Here is a 15,547-nt window from a genome sequence, read left to right as displayed (position 1 = left end):
GAACTCTTGCTGCAGTGGTGGGAGATGCCTTGATAGCACTGACACTTAACCCTTGCACCACCAGGGAGGCCCCAAGAGCTCAATAATTGTTAACAACTAATCAGAATAGTCATGGGGGACCAATTTTATATATTCCTTGCCTGAAAAACTATTTTAACAGGATATCTTTAATGTTTCCATTAAAAACAAATCTTTGGGCTATTTTTGAAAAGATATCCACTAGTTGTGTACATATTTTGATTCATGCATAGAAAGGCAGTGCTTGCTATTTCATAGTGATCCACATTACTATTTTGTGGATTACACTTATGTGGTTATGAGAACAAAGCACTTAATGCAGAAATGCAAAAACAGTATGTGCATGAACAAACAAAATGGACAGCAGATTCAAAAGAATGCTACCGCCACTTAGACAGAGATGGAAATTTTATTTTTACACAATTAAAATGCAAATTGAGTTATAGATGCTTTGTTATTTCTCAGACCTCCCAGGAAAGAATGGAAAATCATAAGCAAGTTTTCTTCTATAGAAGTATTCAGTAATTTTGGGGGCCTTCCTGATGGTGCAAGGGGTTAAGTCTCAGCACTATGGAGCTAACAGCAGCCACTCAGCATGAATTCGATCCCTGGCCAGGGAGCAACACACATGGCGCAGCAGACCTCTCCTGCCTCACCCACTGCTCCACTCAGCAGTGTATTCCAGTCAGTCTGCCTGTTCTGCTCCCCACAGAAGCAAACAGGAAAAACAGCAATTGCTTTGTAGTATATTTAAGAGACAGAGAAATATATTATTAGATTGGTGGTATATGAAAATAATAGGATATTTAAAAAATATATGTTAGATTCATTGTATTTGTAAAAGGAAGAAAAATACAAAGCCCAGTAGTTATTAGCCTACTGGGGTGCCATGCACTGTGGTGGGAACTTCTTCAATTCCCTGGAACCCATTGCCTGGTTCAGACCCCAACTCTATCACATTAACTATGTGACGTTACTCAAGTCACGTTGTCTTTCTGTGCCAGTTTCCTCACCTGTAAAATAAAAGTGATAATAATAGTAAATGCATCAAAAGCTTCCTATGAAAATTAGATTAATGAACACATGCAAAGCACTGAGAATAGTGCCTCGTATGATAATAAGGGCCCAAGTATTAGCTACTATTATTTTACATCTTTCTTTCTCTCCTATCTCTTCTATGTTTTCACAGGAGAATAATTATAAATTCCATAATTGGATTATTCCATTATTCACTTCTAATATAAAGTACATCTTTTTTTAACTTAGGCTATATGTTGGTAGCAAACAAAAGAAAGATAACACAAACCTCCTTAAGAGTAGTCCAAAGTGGGGCTCCTTGGGCCTCCCCGGTGGCGTAGCAGTTGAGCGCCGCATGCAAAGCTGTCCACAGCCTCTGCAGCGCTAGTTCGATTCCCCGCCAGCCAGGGAAAACCTCACATGGTACAGCAGACCTCTCCTGCCTCACTCACTGCTCCTCTCAGCATTGTCTTCGCTCTGTCTGCCTGTTCTGTTCCCCGCTCTGGCTCTGGTGAATTCTCTCACTCTCCCACGCTTCTGACCCGTACCCCAGTTCTTGTAATAAATAAATAAATAAATCTTTAAAAAAAAAAAAGACAAAGTGGGGCTCCTTGGTGCACAGGGGTTAAGTCTCAGCACTATGAAGCTATCACCAGCTGCTGCCACAAGGCTTTGATCCCCCGCCAGGGTGCTGACCCACGTGACCCAGCAGACCTTTTTGTCTCACCCGCTGCTCCCCTCAGCAGTATATTTCAGTAGCTCCACCTGTTCTGCTCCCCATTCTGTCTGGTGAATCCTCTCACTGCCCCCATGGCTATGACCTAGACCCCAGTCCTTATATGCATAAATAAATAAATCTTTTTTTTTAAAGTAGTCCAAAGAAACAATACTAGGTCAGCGTCCTGTGGCATACTGTGTAGCACCAATTCTTGAATTCCAAACATTAATTATATTTATTTATTTATGCATGGAAGAACTGGGGTGTCGACCAGATTTGAGAGGGATGAGAGGATTCACCAGAGACAGGGTGGGGAGCAGAAAAGACAGATCTACTGAAATACACTGCTGAGGGGAGCAGTGGGCAAGACAGTAGAGGTCTGCTGCGCCGTGTGGATTCGCTCCCTGGTCAAGGATTGAACTCAGGTCACATGGGTGATAGCATGAGAGTGCTGAGATTTAATCCTACGCTGCTAGGGAGCGTATGTGTATATGCTGATATATGAAAGGGGAGAGCTATTACATTGCCTCATCTGCTCAGAATATCAAGCTCTGAAAATCAGCCTCTACAATAATTTTTTTTAAATTTATTTTTATTTATTTATACAAGCACTGGGTACAGTCAGAAGCGCAAGAGGGTAAGAGAATTCAGCAGAGCCAGAGCGGGGAGCAGAGCAGGCAGAAGGACCGAAGTACACTGCTGAGGGGAGCAGAGGGCCGCAGGAGAGGTCTGCGAGCCATGTGGGACCCTCCTCCGCAGGCCATGTGGGACCCTCCTCCAGTGGCCGGGGAGCTGCCGGGGATCTAATGGGCGCTGCAGAGGCTGCCGGCAGCTTTGCAACCCAGTGCTCAACCGCTGCGCCACCGGGGAGGCCCCCTACAATAATCTTTTTTCCCATGTACATTTTCAGGCTTTACTTTTTCCATCCAACAATGACAAGACAAGGCACATTCCTAATACATGGGCCTCACTGTTTTTGTTTTTTTTTCTTTGTATGTCATATGTTCATTGCAGTATGAATTTTCTTTTTACACTACTGTTCTGCTGATCTATTACTCCATGATAAAGCTCCTAGCCCTATTCAAATGAACATTGATTAGAAGTAACCAAAACAATTTTTCATATGAGCTGTTATTTAAATTGTATTTTAAAGTAGTTCTGCTGCTCATCAAATAATAAGGTACACTGAGATGTTGAATTGTATATATAAAATCACTTATAAAGTAGGATGAAAATGTACATTACTATAAAGGCATGCAGAAAAAATTTTTGCTTTCTTCTCAGATTATAAGCAATGTCAAGGACATGAAAGACATGAAAAAACTGAGCATCTGTTATAGACCAGAGGAAACTAAGAAGACCCAATTATTAAATGCAATGTAACAGCCTGTGTTGGACCTCTGGACATCAGTGGAAAACTAGAGAAAGTCAAATAAAGACTTGTATCTACGTGATCATTGTACTGGAGTTATGGCTTTAATCATTGTACTGGAGTTATGAATGATGCCAACCTCAGGGTAAACTGGGGAGAGGGGAGTCATGAACTCTGCACTATTTTTGCTCCTTCTCTCTAAGTCTACAATTATTAAAAAAATAAAAAGTCAAACAAACAAAAGAAAGACTGTCTGACTGTAAAGTTCTTACTCTTAACCACCAGAATGTTCTTTGAATTCTAGGTTCAAGCTGCTTGTTAGATGCTTGATTTCGGGAAGTAGGTTGCAAGACACCCACCTGGTGGCTTAGAGTTAGGTCACGTGTTTAGGGTACCAGGAAGTCAGTAGAAAAAATAATAATAGTTCAGCTCCAAAGAACCTTGTGACAATTTTTGAATCCAAAAACAACTACAAAGCAAGTCAGCATTCAAATAATTGCGACATTTACATGGCAACTTAGATGCAGCAGGCACTTCTCTAAACAAGTTACAATTCAACTTTCATACCAACCCGCTGAGGGAAGGCACTATTAATGACCCCTGTTCTACAGAAGATAAAAATGAGACAGATTTTATGTAACTTGCCCAAGGTCACAAATGATCATTGGGAAAGCCAGGACTCAAACCCAAGTGGTCTGACTTGGGTTTGCCCAAGATACTGCACTGCCGCCACATAGGTTTGGGGTTACTAGAAATTTTATTTTGAATTACCAGTGGCTTCGGGAGCATCAGCATCTGTCAGTTTTTAGGTTCTTGAAGTCTGGACCCTTCATGCCCTAAATAACTGTTGGTCTGGTCTGGTGAGCAGCCAACTACCCCTGCAGTGTCCTGGGTCTTCAGAAAGGGCACTGAAAACTCACCCAGGTTGGCTCACTGGCCTAGTTAGGCCCAAGAAAACTGTGGGGGAAAAATTCCCTTTCCTAGCCCAGGTTTTTCTTGGGTTTTTTTGTTTGTTTGTTTTTTCCCAAAAACAGAGTTGAATTTATACTCCAAGTTAGTGAGTTTGCAAAGTAAGGCTTCCATCTCCTGATATCATCAGAACTAAACATGTGAATCAAAGGCTCCTAAAACCATGGGTGAGTCAATTCAACTAGAAAAACAGAAAATACACTAACTGGCATGGCTGGGCCTGAGCGCGCAGAGGAAAGCTAACCTTCTATTCATAAAATCTAATTCATTTGGAAAAAGAAAAAGTCACATGCCTTCGTATTGGGATTTGTGTTCGCTGTGCTGAGGAGAAGGACAGACTCTACATACTCTCAGGGGCGACTAAGCCATTATTTCACTCAGAGCACAAAGAACCTTTGCTTTGCACCGCCCCCCCCCCCCCCCCACACACACTGTAATTAGCTCTTGCCAGCAGAGGATGAAGAATCGAACACTAGAGGTCCTTGGCTGTGGGCCAAGTGCTCAGAATTATTTATTTTATTTTGGTTACGGAAGCAGAGGATGAGAAGGCCAGAGCTAGGAGTTGCTTCTTCATGGGCCCCTGACTTTCATGCACTGGGATGAGAATTATGCACTCTTCTTTTTGAAAGCAGTAAGTGGATCCTTCCAAGGGTCTGGGATAGCACATGAGCATTTGAGCCAGGGGTGGGCTGGTAGATATTTAACAACCAGCTTTGGGTGAGATTAAATATTGACTTGTAGTGTTTGCCAATTTCTGTAGTGTAAATACTCCTACCCTGACTTATTTCAAGCTACTCATCTGACGTGACCACAGGAGGAGCTGAGTAGAGATGCACACCATTATATTTTCTTTCCACTTTCAAACATCATCGATGCAAATTACTTTAAAAACAGAGGTAAAAGGGGACTCCCTGGTGGCACAAGGGGTTAAGAACCACACTATGAAGCAGTTCACAGACTCTGCAGCACGAGTTCGATCCCCGGCCAGCCAGGGAGCAACCTACATGGCGAAGCAGACCTCTCCTGTTTCACCCGCTGCTCCCCTCAGCAGTGTGTTTCAGTCAGTCTGCCTGTTCTGTTCCTCACTCTGTCTCTGGTGGGTCCTCTCACCCCCCCACATCTCTGGCCTGTACCCCAGCTTTTGCATGCATGGATAAATAAATCTTTAAAAAAAAACAAAAACATAGGTAATAGTAAAATGTAATGAAGCAATTAGGAAATGATGAATTTTGAGTGTTCAGCCCTTCCTTTTAAATGTAATTTATTTAATTATAAGTTTATATAATTTAATCTTTAATGATGGCTGTGTTTACAACTGGCTCACTAGCTTCCTGGAAAATATAACAACTGACCCTCAAAGCCAGAGCCGGGCAACCCTAGCACTAGTAGTTGGGACACCACTGTACAGTGCACAGCAGATCTCAAAAAGATGTTACTTCAAAATGTTTTGACTTGCTTTATTTGTTGATAAAAGAGAGAAATCACCCCTTTCCTGGTTATAGTGGCTGGAGGTTCCCTAATCCAAACCTCTGATTATACAAAAGAGGAAAGTGTCAGGAAAGTCACATAATAATGATAGTAATAATAATAGCTACTCATTTTTTGCTATATGGTAACTGCTATATACATGTTTGTTGATTGAATAAGTAACATGTATATGGCAAAAATGTAAGCGGTCTATAAGGGGTTGCAGGAAAAAGAGAGCCTTCCCATTGCAGGCCCTTAGGTGCCCTCTTCTCTACCCCCAAGCCCCATGTCTTCTCTCCAGAATTAATTTGTAATGATCTCAATACATCTTTGTGTGAGATGAGGAACATGAATACTAGAGCTAACTGGCCTGTATTTAAATCCTGGATGTACCACTGATTAGCTGTGTGACCTTGGGGAAGTCACTTAACCTCACTTTGTCTCTGCTAAGATAGAAATTATAATAGGCCTTATCTTCGAGAACTGTTGTAGGATTTGTAGATTCATAATGTACAATGTGCTTAGAATTGTACACATAGAAAGTACTATCTACTTCCTATGACTTATTCTCTGAGTATGTTATCTTCCTGAAGATCTCAGTGCATAGATCTATATATAGAGATATCTATATCTATCTATCTATTTATCTATCTATCTATATAGAGAGATATGACATGCAAGTATGTTGTCAAAATAAGAACGAGAGGGAGAGCACTGAAGGGTGAAGGATGGGATGAGGCAGCATCATTATAACAGGAGAAAACTGTGTGGAGGAGACTGTGCTTCTTTCAAGCTTTGGGCCTTCAGACTTTACTTTTCTAGGTCCTTGTTTTCTCACCTGTGAAATGAGAACGTTTGACCAGATGTGTTCTAAGGTCTCTTTCACATTGAACTTCCTGCATCTGTCTCAAACAGGTTTGAAAAGTGCCAGAACATTTAAAGGAACTGAAGAAATTACAGTGGTTCTTAGGTAGGGAGACAGTTTTCTTAGACAGGCACCGGTAGCTCCATGGGACCGGGACGCCCAGGTGAGTTGTAGCACCTGCTTGAGTCATCTGGTTTCCCACATCACCTTTGAAAGGAGCTGTGCGCTGTCCCTGTGCACTAAGATTCAATTTCAAGTGAATGTGTTCCAGCTTTAGAAGGTCAGAGGGATTCTTTGCTGCCCACGGTGACAGTTGACCAGCTATTTTATTCTGACTACATGCAGAATCATTGCCCTGCTAGCTAGATTATTCAGGCTTTTGCTTGATTTTTTTTTAAAGGTAAAATTTGCCAGCCAGTGATCTCTGGTTATTTTTTGGTGTGCTTGACCAGATGGCACTTTCAGTGATACAACTGTACAGCACGGAGGTTTCATTATGTTATCTGTCTTCTCCTCACTGTTTCTCAAATACCAACACTTCTGTTCATGCAAATTGTTTTTTTTTAAGACCAGAAACTTCGACACTCAAGGATGGAAACTGATGAGGTAAGCTCCCAGGGTCTGATTAGCCCAGTCATCATCTAGTCCTTGTTTGACTAAACCTTCTAAAAAATTCATATATGTTTTTATTTAGATGCTCACTTTGATATGATATTTAAAACTCACCTTTATTGTTGTTACTACTGCATTATTGCCAATATTGTCTTGCTAATGAACATTTTATAGAACATGTGTCTATTGAAATTTACAAGGTATCTTTTACCAGATTTCCTTATTTGACCTATATTATTACCTTTGGAGAAGCACTGGAGGATAGATAAAAGAATAAGCATCAGAGTTTCACCAATTGGGTTAGAATCCCAAGTCTGCTTTTAGATTTAGTTAGTCTTGGTATCCTTATCTGTAAAATGGAGACAGTAATGCCTAATTCATTCAGGATTTGGAGACATAATTCAAAGAGCCTAGCTCAGTGCCTGGCACAAAACAAGCACCCAGAAAATGGTAGCTATTGCTACTGCCATTACAATTATTCTCCTTTCCTATAGGAAGATATTGAAGCTCAATTGAGAAGAAGAGATTTACTTGAGGTTGTATATACAGATGTGATTTATAAAGATGTATCTATCATGATGTCATTCAAATGAAGGTTTTCTGGATTCAAAACTTGTCTGTGTTCTTTCCAGGGTAGAACATTGCCACCCCAAATTCTTTTAGTATATGCAGTGTCTAGCTTGTTATTTACAGCTTGTTATTTACATCTTTAAAATATACATATATTTTTTTAATTTTGTTTGGTAGTTTCCCTTTTCACCTCTTGATCTTTTTCTCTTATTCTTTTTTTTAAGGATTTATTTATTTATGCAAGAAGAGCTGGGGTACAGAAGTGTGGGGGATGAGAGGATTCACTAGAGACAGAGCAGGGAACAGAGCAGGCAGATTGACGGAAGTACACTGCTGAGGGGAGCAGCGGGCGAGTCAGGAGAGGTCTGCTGCGCCATGTTGGTTGCTCCCTGGCTGACGGGGGTGGGGGGAGTGGGGAGGATTGAACTCATGCTACAGAGGCCGCGGATTGCTTCACAGGTTGTGTCTCAACCCCTTGCACCACCAGGGAGGCCCCCTCTTATTCTTATTCAATTTTTATATCCCAAATTGGGGAATTTGAAATGAAGAACAATAAAAATTGTCCTTGGATTGCTTTCTGACTCATCAGCTGATAGCCAAGCAGCTCCAATTACGGTCAATTGCCTGCCTCTTTGAAAGCCTCTGAGATGTTTGGAGCTGGAGGGGCTCACCTGTGTCATCTAGCACAGCCCCTTCTGCAAGCAGAGGAAAGCACAAATGAGTAGAACAGCCGGAACTAGAGCCCACGTGTCTAGGATTCCAGCCCAGGTTTCTTTCTTCTTGTCTTGGCTCTTCAATGAGTCGTTTCTCTTCTACCCTTTTACCAAAATGAATGCACATTATCTTCATAATCCTATGTGATGGATATGAGGATCACTTTAAATATCAGCAGGTTACACAATTGTGACACTTGAGACATCACAGTCATGAGACTAGCAAGGCTTCTTTGGAAATCATGCTGTCAAGATGGGAGTCTCCTCCCAATTTTTTTGTTCTGGTCTTAGGGCAGAAACAAGAGGCTTTCTCTTGTGACATACCTAAGCCTTCCTGCTTTGGGCTGAATTGAAAGTAGGGCAGGACTTGCCAATCCCATGGTATTTCAATGTCTGCCTATGGTCGTAACCAATATTAGGAAGTGTGAAAATTTAAATCCCCTGCCTACAGTCTGCCTCCCTGCTCCTTTCCTTTTTTCCTCTTTTTTTTTTTTTTTTAGGTCAAACACTTTAGATTTGGAGATTTTCCAAAACTTAGCCCTCTTTAAACTTGATCTTCTAAACGATCTTTCCTCCTCCCCTCCCACCCCACTCCAAGGGCCTACCTCATGGGCACCCAAAGGCAGGCAGTTTACACCATTGCACAGAGAAGGATAAAGTGGTGTGTGCAGAGTTTTAAGCTGTGATATATTTTGAGTCCATGACCTAAGTCAAACAATATGGTCATCTTGTGTGTTGAACTCAGTACAAATGAATTGTCAAGCTCTTCTTGTCATTTAAAACTAAATTCCATTCCTTTCTAGTTGGGAGAAACGAGCTTATTTTTCCACTGTAGAATGGCTGTAACAATAGCTCAAAGAGCTGATGTGAGAAATAAGTGGGGACTACCTGCCTGGCGCCTGGCAGCCCTGAGGAAAGGCTACTGCCCCTTTCTTTCTTGCCTACTGAGGGCCGCCCCTGCCCCTCTTCAAATCCTCCTTGGTTCTTGCCTGGTTTCTCTAACACCATGGTGGAAGGCAAGGTCATTTTCCTGTGCCAACCCCCACTTCTTCCACTGCAGTCTGTTTAGTTCATTTCCATTTCTGCTCGGCAGGGAGGACCAACTTGCCTGCGCGTGGCTCTGGAATTTTCGTTTCTGTTTGTTTGTTTGAAGTCTAACATGGCGGGGGTTCAGCCTGTGCCTTCTATCCCTGCTAGTCCTGCTTCTTCAGAGGGGATCAGGTCTTCCTTGGCAGTGAGATTTTAAAATAACACCGCAGGCAAAGCACAGAAAGTCAGCTGAAACCAACCTTCCCAAAAGACCAGCTGCCTGCTCCACCAACAGTTTTGGATTCCTCTCTAGGATTCTATCTCCTTTTGGGCTATTTATTTAGCCCTCGGCTGACTGCAGAGCTGCCTTCCCCCCCTGTGATAAAAACTACAAAGATAGCAGCTTTCTTAGGGACTGATGGCATTGTCAGAGTTGCTCCAGGTTCATAGCAGCAAATTTCATGTGGCCGTTGCTCCAGCCCTCGGGTTCTAAGGTGGCTCTTTTTTCACACCCTTGGAATTCACTCCTGATGGCCTGGGCAAGTCGGTTTGGAGACATGCCCTGCGTGGAACGGGAGTCCTTTTTTGCAGTAAGATCAGAGTCAGTGCTTGGGCAGGGCTAGGAGAGGTTTCCTAAAACACAATAAGAATTCTCATTGGCCTAGAAGTGCTGGATCAGGAACATGGCTTCCAACTTCTTAGGATTATAACTAGGAAACCACAGTAAAGGAACGCTTACTCATTCATCAAATATTTATTAGGTATCTACTCTGTACAAGGCACTCTGAGAGAACCGGAGTTGACAAAGATGAGTCAGTCAAAGTTTCTGGTGAGCAAAGTCAAATGTGCCTATAGAGAATTTCAATGTTGTGATGACATCATGAGAGGTCTCCACGAAGGGCAAAGGATCTCACACTGTGTGTGGTGGAGTCTGGTGGGTGGAAAATGATGTCACAAAGGAGGTGATTGTCCAGGAGAGCTCAAGAAGGAGGACCTCAATCAACTGGACAGAGCAATGGAGCTGAGGTGGGGGATTCAAAGGAAACTGTTTGGCTTGGATCCCTACAAGAGTTGACCCAGAGTCAAAAGCTTGAATGCAATAGTTAATGTGGGATATGATTCTAGAAAACAGCAGTAGGGGTGTGGGGAACACAACAAGTATATGGGAAAGAGTGTGTTATCAAGACAGCACCACTGTGGGCCACTGGAGCTTGGTTCCTTAGTGCTCTGGGTCAGTGTAGTAGAAAGCATGTGTCAGAGTTATTGCAACAGAAGGGTAAAGATACGGGACTGAGGGTGTGGCTTCCAGGCATACTTTGGCGCTCCCTCCCTAGGATGCTCCCATAGCCAAAGAAAAGCCACAGAAGACAAGATGTAGTGGTTTGTGGCAACTTTTGTGTGGGCAGAAAAATATGGCCTGTTGTGAGCATCTGCTACAGGGAACCACAGGCACTGAGACATGAAGAGAGCGTGATGGACTAGCGACCATTCAGTGAGGTGGCAAAGATAAAACTGAAAAGTAGAAGTCAAATTGTATTTTTTAAAAATAAGATTTATTTATTCATACAAGAACGGGGGTACAGGCCAGAGGTGTGGGGGGTGAGAGGATTCACCAGAGACAGAACAGGGAACAGAACAGGCAGACTGACTGAAAAACACTGCTGAGAGGAGCAGCGGGTGAGTCAGGAGAGGTCAGCTATGCCATGTGGGTCATCTCCCTGCCCGGGATCGAATTTGTGCTGCAGTGGCTGTGCATAGCTTCATAGGCTGTGTCTTAACCCCTTATGCCACCAGGGAGGACCTCAAATTGTATTCTTGCTTGGAGCTGGGGGTACATCTCATCTGATAGGGAATGGAAGTCACTGAAGGAACCGGGCAGCAGGGGGCTCAGGTCCGAAGAGCTGTGTGCACTGGTTGTAAGAGGGGAAGGCAGAATGTCCAGCCTGCCAGCATACCGGGTGGATGAATAGACAGCACTTGCAGAGATGTGACTAAATTGTTCTTCCCCCTTCTATATTCCCAGGCAGAGCAGAGCCCTTAAGCCATTAGAATAATTAGCTGTGCATGTCTGTGCTTACCCAACCAGACCATCACTTTATGGGTTGTGATTTCATGCACCACCCTGAGCCCAACCCCTAGTGCAGGGTCTAGCATGAGGTGGGGCCTCAGAAAGTCTGTGACTGATAGGCTGATTTATGCTGATGGATCTACCCAGAGTAATAGTTGTACTTAGAGCAGAATTGTCCTTGATCCCAAGAGGCATTGGCTAGTCCTGTATGCATTTTAAAAGCAAACTGGAAAAAAATGACAGTGTAATGGGATGCTCTGAAGTATTTTGAAACTTCTTCCCTATAAACCCAGCGCTGGTCACAGAAGAGACTTCCTTCCGCCTGCTGCTCCAGCAATGCTTGGTTGGAAATTTGCCTCATTGTCACTTCCGTGGAAGACATTTTGCCACAGACCCAAAGTCATCACAGGAGACTGGACTTTCCCTCTGGCCTGGGCCAACTCAGTACCCCTCACCCCACTTCTGCCTCGATCAGACAGCAGTTGCTTCTGGTTGCCAACTAGAGAAAGAGGCTATCATTATCATTCAACAAGAGGATACTTTTCTGAAGTGGCTGTGTGACCTTTTCTGAAAATCCCCATGGAAAGGGGAAATTTCCTGATGGTAAACAAGAGGAAAACAGAAACAATTCAATAGCCAAAATTGTTGCTGGAATGAGGCTCCACACCCAGAGATTCTGACCCAGATCTCAAGGTAGAAGAGAGTTCATGAGGTCTCACCATCACAGAGTCCACAAAGAACCTTGGAGGTTGTTCAGTCCCTCCCCCTGCTGTAGGTACCACCAAACTAGATCCTTCAAGCATCTTAGAAGAACTAGAACTTATGAACCTGGAAACCTGTTTCATAGTCAAGGAAACTGAAGCAGAGAGAACACTAAAACCTTGTTCCTTGACCATAGGTTTAGAAGCTTCCTCACTCATTCCTTAAGCATTCCTTGAGTGCCCACCATGTGAACCTCTACTTGGAGCTGGGAAAACACAGCCAAACAAGACAGTTTCTGTGCCCCCTGTCCCCCAGGAGAGGGCTCACAATCCAGGTGACCAGAAACATTTGGATTTAATTAATGATAATCAAAGGACACTAATGCTACAATAAAGGCATGTTCAACTGCATCTTGAAGTCTTACCAAGTGTCTTTTTTTTTTTTTAATTAAGTATGGGCAGTAATATTTATAACAGATTTCACATGCTTCTACTTCAACCTCCTGCTTCCAATTCACATAGCCATATTCACTTAGGCACAGTCTTAATGACATTGTGTATCCCTATACTTTGTGGTAAAAGCACAAATTACGTTCCTATGTCAGTGTCAAATTGTTATTTGTCCAAAGAGTTCAAAGGAGCTTCATTTACCTTTTTACTGCCTATGGCTTTGGAAACATGGGTACTATGCTGATGATAAGTGAAATCAGTTCCTTAAAAGAAGAAAGAGGGGCCTCCCTGGTGGCGCAAGGGGTTAAGCACTACACCATGAAGCAATCCGCAGCCTCTGCAGACGAGTTTGATCCCCAGCCAGCCAGGAAGAAACCTACATGGCGAGGCAGACCTCTCCTGTCTAGCCCACTGCCCCCCCTCAGCAGTGTATTTCCGTCAGTCTGCCTGTTCTGTTCCCCACTCTGTCTCTGGTGGATCCTCTCACCCCCCGGATCTCTGGCCTGCACCCAGCTCTTGTATGCATAAATAAATCAATCTTTAAAAAAATAAATAAAAGAAGAAAGAATTAAGCAAATCTTACTACATGTCCGGGTTTGTTTTGAAAACCACAAAGACAATATTTTGAGGGGAGGAGTCATATGGGTCATTGGCACTTGGACTGGTTGTCACTGCTAGAGTCAGTGGTTGATGTTAGAATATAATTTCATTTCAGCAAGAATGTCAGGCCCTGAAAGACTATATTGGTGCTTACCATTCTAAAAAGAAAAAAATGCACTAAAAAGAAAAAACAGGAAGACAACTTTCTGAAAGCAAAATATGAAGAAGAAATGACCCCAGAGCCAGAAGTGTGTATGAATCCCATTTACTCCACCATTGTTATTTCATATGAGTCTTCATTCAAGAATTGAACTTGAAGGTGTGGGTCAGAGATGAATTGCTGTAAAAATACCACTTAGGTTCTGGAACCAAATCTCTGTCTTCTCTCCTATTAGTCAGCAATGACCTAGTTTCAAATGCCTGCCCCAAAGCTGGATGCCCTGGAGAACCTGTTCCAACCAATTCATGAGATGCCTCACTCTCCTGCCTGCAAATCTCCAGTCCTGTCTAATTTCAGTTCAAATGTTACCACCTCTAAGAAGTTTCCGTCACCTTCCCCTCTTTCACCTGGATTCTCCCTGGCATTTTGCATTCACCTCTATATCCTTTGTATTACATACGGTTATGCATGTGTCTGTCTTTCCGGCATGGGGGAATGTTTCTATTCATCTGTCTAGCTTCAGCATGTGACTCTTAGTAGATACTCACAAATATTTGTTGAATGAATGAATGAATGAATGAATGAATGAATTGGCCTGTATCTAGACATCCAGTTCCGCCTCATAAGCTTTTCTCTTCAGCTTGTAGACATTCCAAGGTCTCTCTCAGTCTCAAAAAGGAAAATCTCCGTTGACCCTTTGGCTGTTACCCTATCACTGTTCTTCATTTCAAGCCTACTCATTTGAGCAGGTTTTCTGTATCTGCTATCTTCACCTCTCTGCTTTACCACTGCATGGAACTTGCCCTTGTCAAGGTCTCTAGTTATCTTCTAGTTGCTAAACAAAATAGTAGTTTTATCTCAGACAGCCCTTTGTTTCAGATGAATTTATGAACACACCTTCCTTCTACAATCTCCTTCTTTTCTGGACAAATACTTTCTTCTTTAGCCTTCTTCATGGGGTTTTCTTTCTTTCCCAGGACAGAGTTCCTGTGTCCAGTCATTTTTTTTTTTAATTTTAATTTTTTTTTTAATAGAGGCATGTTTTTTTTTTTTATTTGTTTGTTTGTTTGTTGGTTTATACATGCACTGGGTACAGTCAGAAGCACGGGAGGGTGAGAGAATTCACCAGAGCCAGAGCGGGGAGCAGAGCAGGCAGAAGGACCGAAGTACACTGCTGAGGGGAGCAGCAGGCGGCAGCAGAGGTCTGCGCGCCATGTGGGACCCTCCTCCGGTGGCCGGGGAGCAGCTGGGGATCGAACCGGCGCCGCAGAGGCCGCGGGCAGCTTCGCAACCCAGCGCTCAACCGCTGCGCCACCGGGGAGGCCCTCTGTCTCCAGTCATTTTCTCTTCTTGTCCCAACACTCTGGGTGCTCTCATCATTCCAAACACTATCAGCTTGTCAAGACATCAAAACCAAATCATGTCTAAGGATGGGCTTTTCTCCTGCCTGCCAGGTATACCCCAGGTATACCCACTAGGCCTGTCTGTGCGGATGTCCCATGGCACCTCGATTTGAGAAGTTCAAAGTTGGATTAATGCACCATAGCAATGGCCTCTGGGCTGCTTCTCTGATCTCCCACAACATACACTAACGCAGACTCAGTGCCACCTGGTAAAATGAGAGTCAGTTCTGCTCACTCCCCTCTTCAATGCTTCACACGCCACCAAAGCAAAAGTCAAAGTCCTTCTGATGGCCTATGAGATGTACACCTTCCTAACTCATTTTCTATCACTCTCTTCTTCATCCCTGCCTGCCAGTTACTCTGCCTGTCTTGCCTGTTCTCTATTGTGCCAAAAACACTCTTGCTTTGCCTGGAATGAACTTTCTCTGGGTGTCTGAATTGCTCACCATCCCTCACCATCACCAAACTTAATTTTTCTTCCTTATTTTTCTTCTTAGTACATACCATCATCAAAACAGATGTATATTTCACTTTTTTATTGTTTTTTTTAATCTGACTCCCACAATCAGAATGGAGGATAAGATAAGATAGGATAGCTCCATGAGGACAGGAATTGTGTGTGTATTTTTCATTGCTGTTTTCTCAAGGTCTAGAACAGCGCTTGGCATATAGTAGGTGTTCGATAAATTCTTGTGACTGAATGATCATTTCGATCTTCTTCTGTCTCCTCTCTAACCCCCAATATCTGACCAGTCACTAAGCCCCATGAGCCTTACCTCCTAAATGTATCCTGAATCCTCTCTTTTCTGTCTACT

General features: G+C 43.1%; 1 protein-coding gene across 1 annotated transcript in view; it reads left to right on the top strand.

Moving 5' to 3' along the window:
• Positions 1–10,358: 10,358 nt before the first annotated feature.
• RBM47 (RNA binding motif protein 47) overlaps positions 10,359–15,547 on the top strand; it is a 148,073-nt gene continuing 142,884 nt past the window's right edge. The window contains exon 1 of the mRNA XM_037530603.2: positions 10,359–10,376. The gene's annotated coding sequence lies outside the window, so the exon portion shown is untranslated. The remainder of the gene's footprint in view (positions 10,377–15,547) is intronic.

This window comes from Talpa occidentalis, unplaced genomic scaffold (genome assembly GCF_014898055.3).
Source record: "Talpa occidentalis isolate TD23 unplaced genomic scaffold, MPIMG_talOcc4v2.1 talOcc4.6, whole genome shotgun sequence".
NCBI lineage: Eukaryota > Metazoa > Chordata > Mammalia > Eulipotyphla > Talpidae > Talpa > Talpa occidentalis.
Note: the sequence above shows the minus strand (reverse complement) of the source record. Positions and strands in the feature narration are given on the sequence as shown.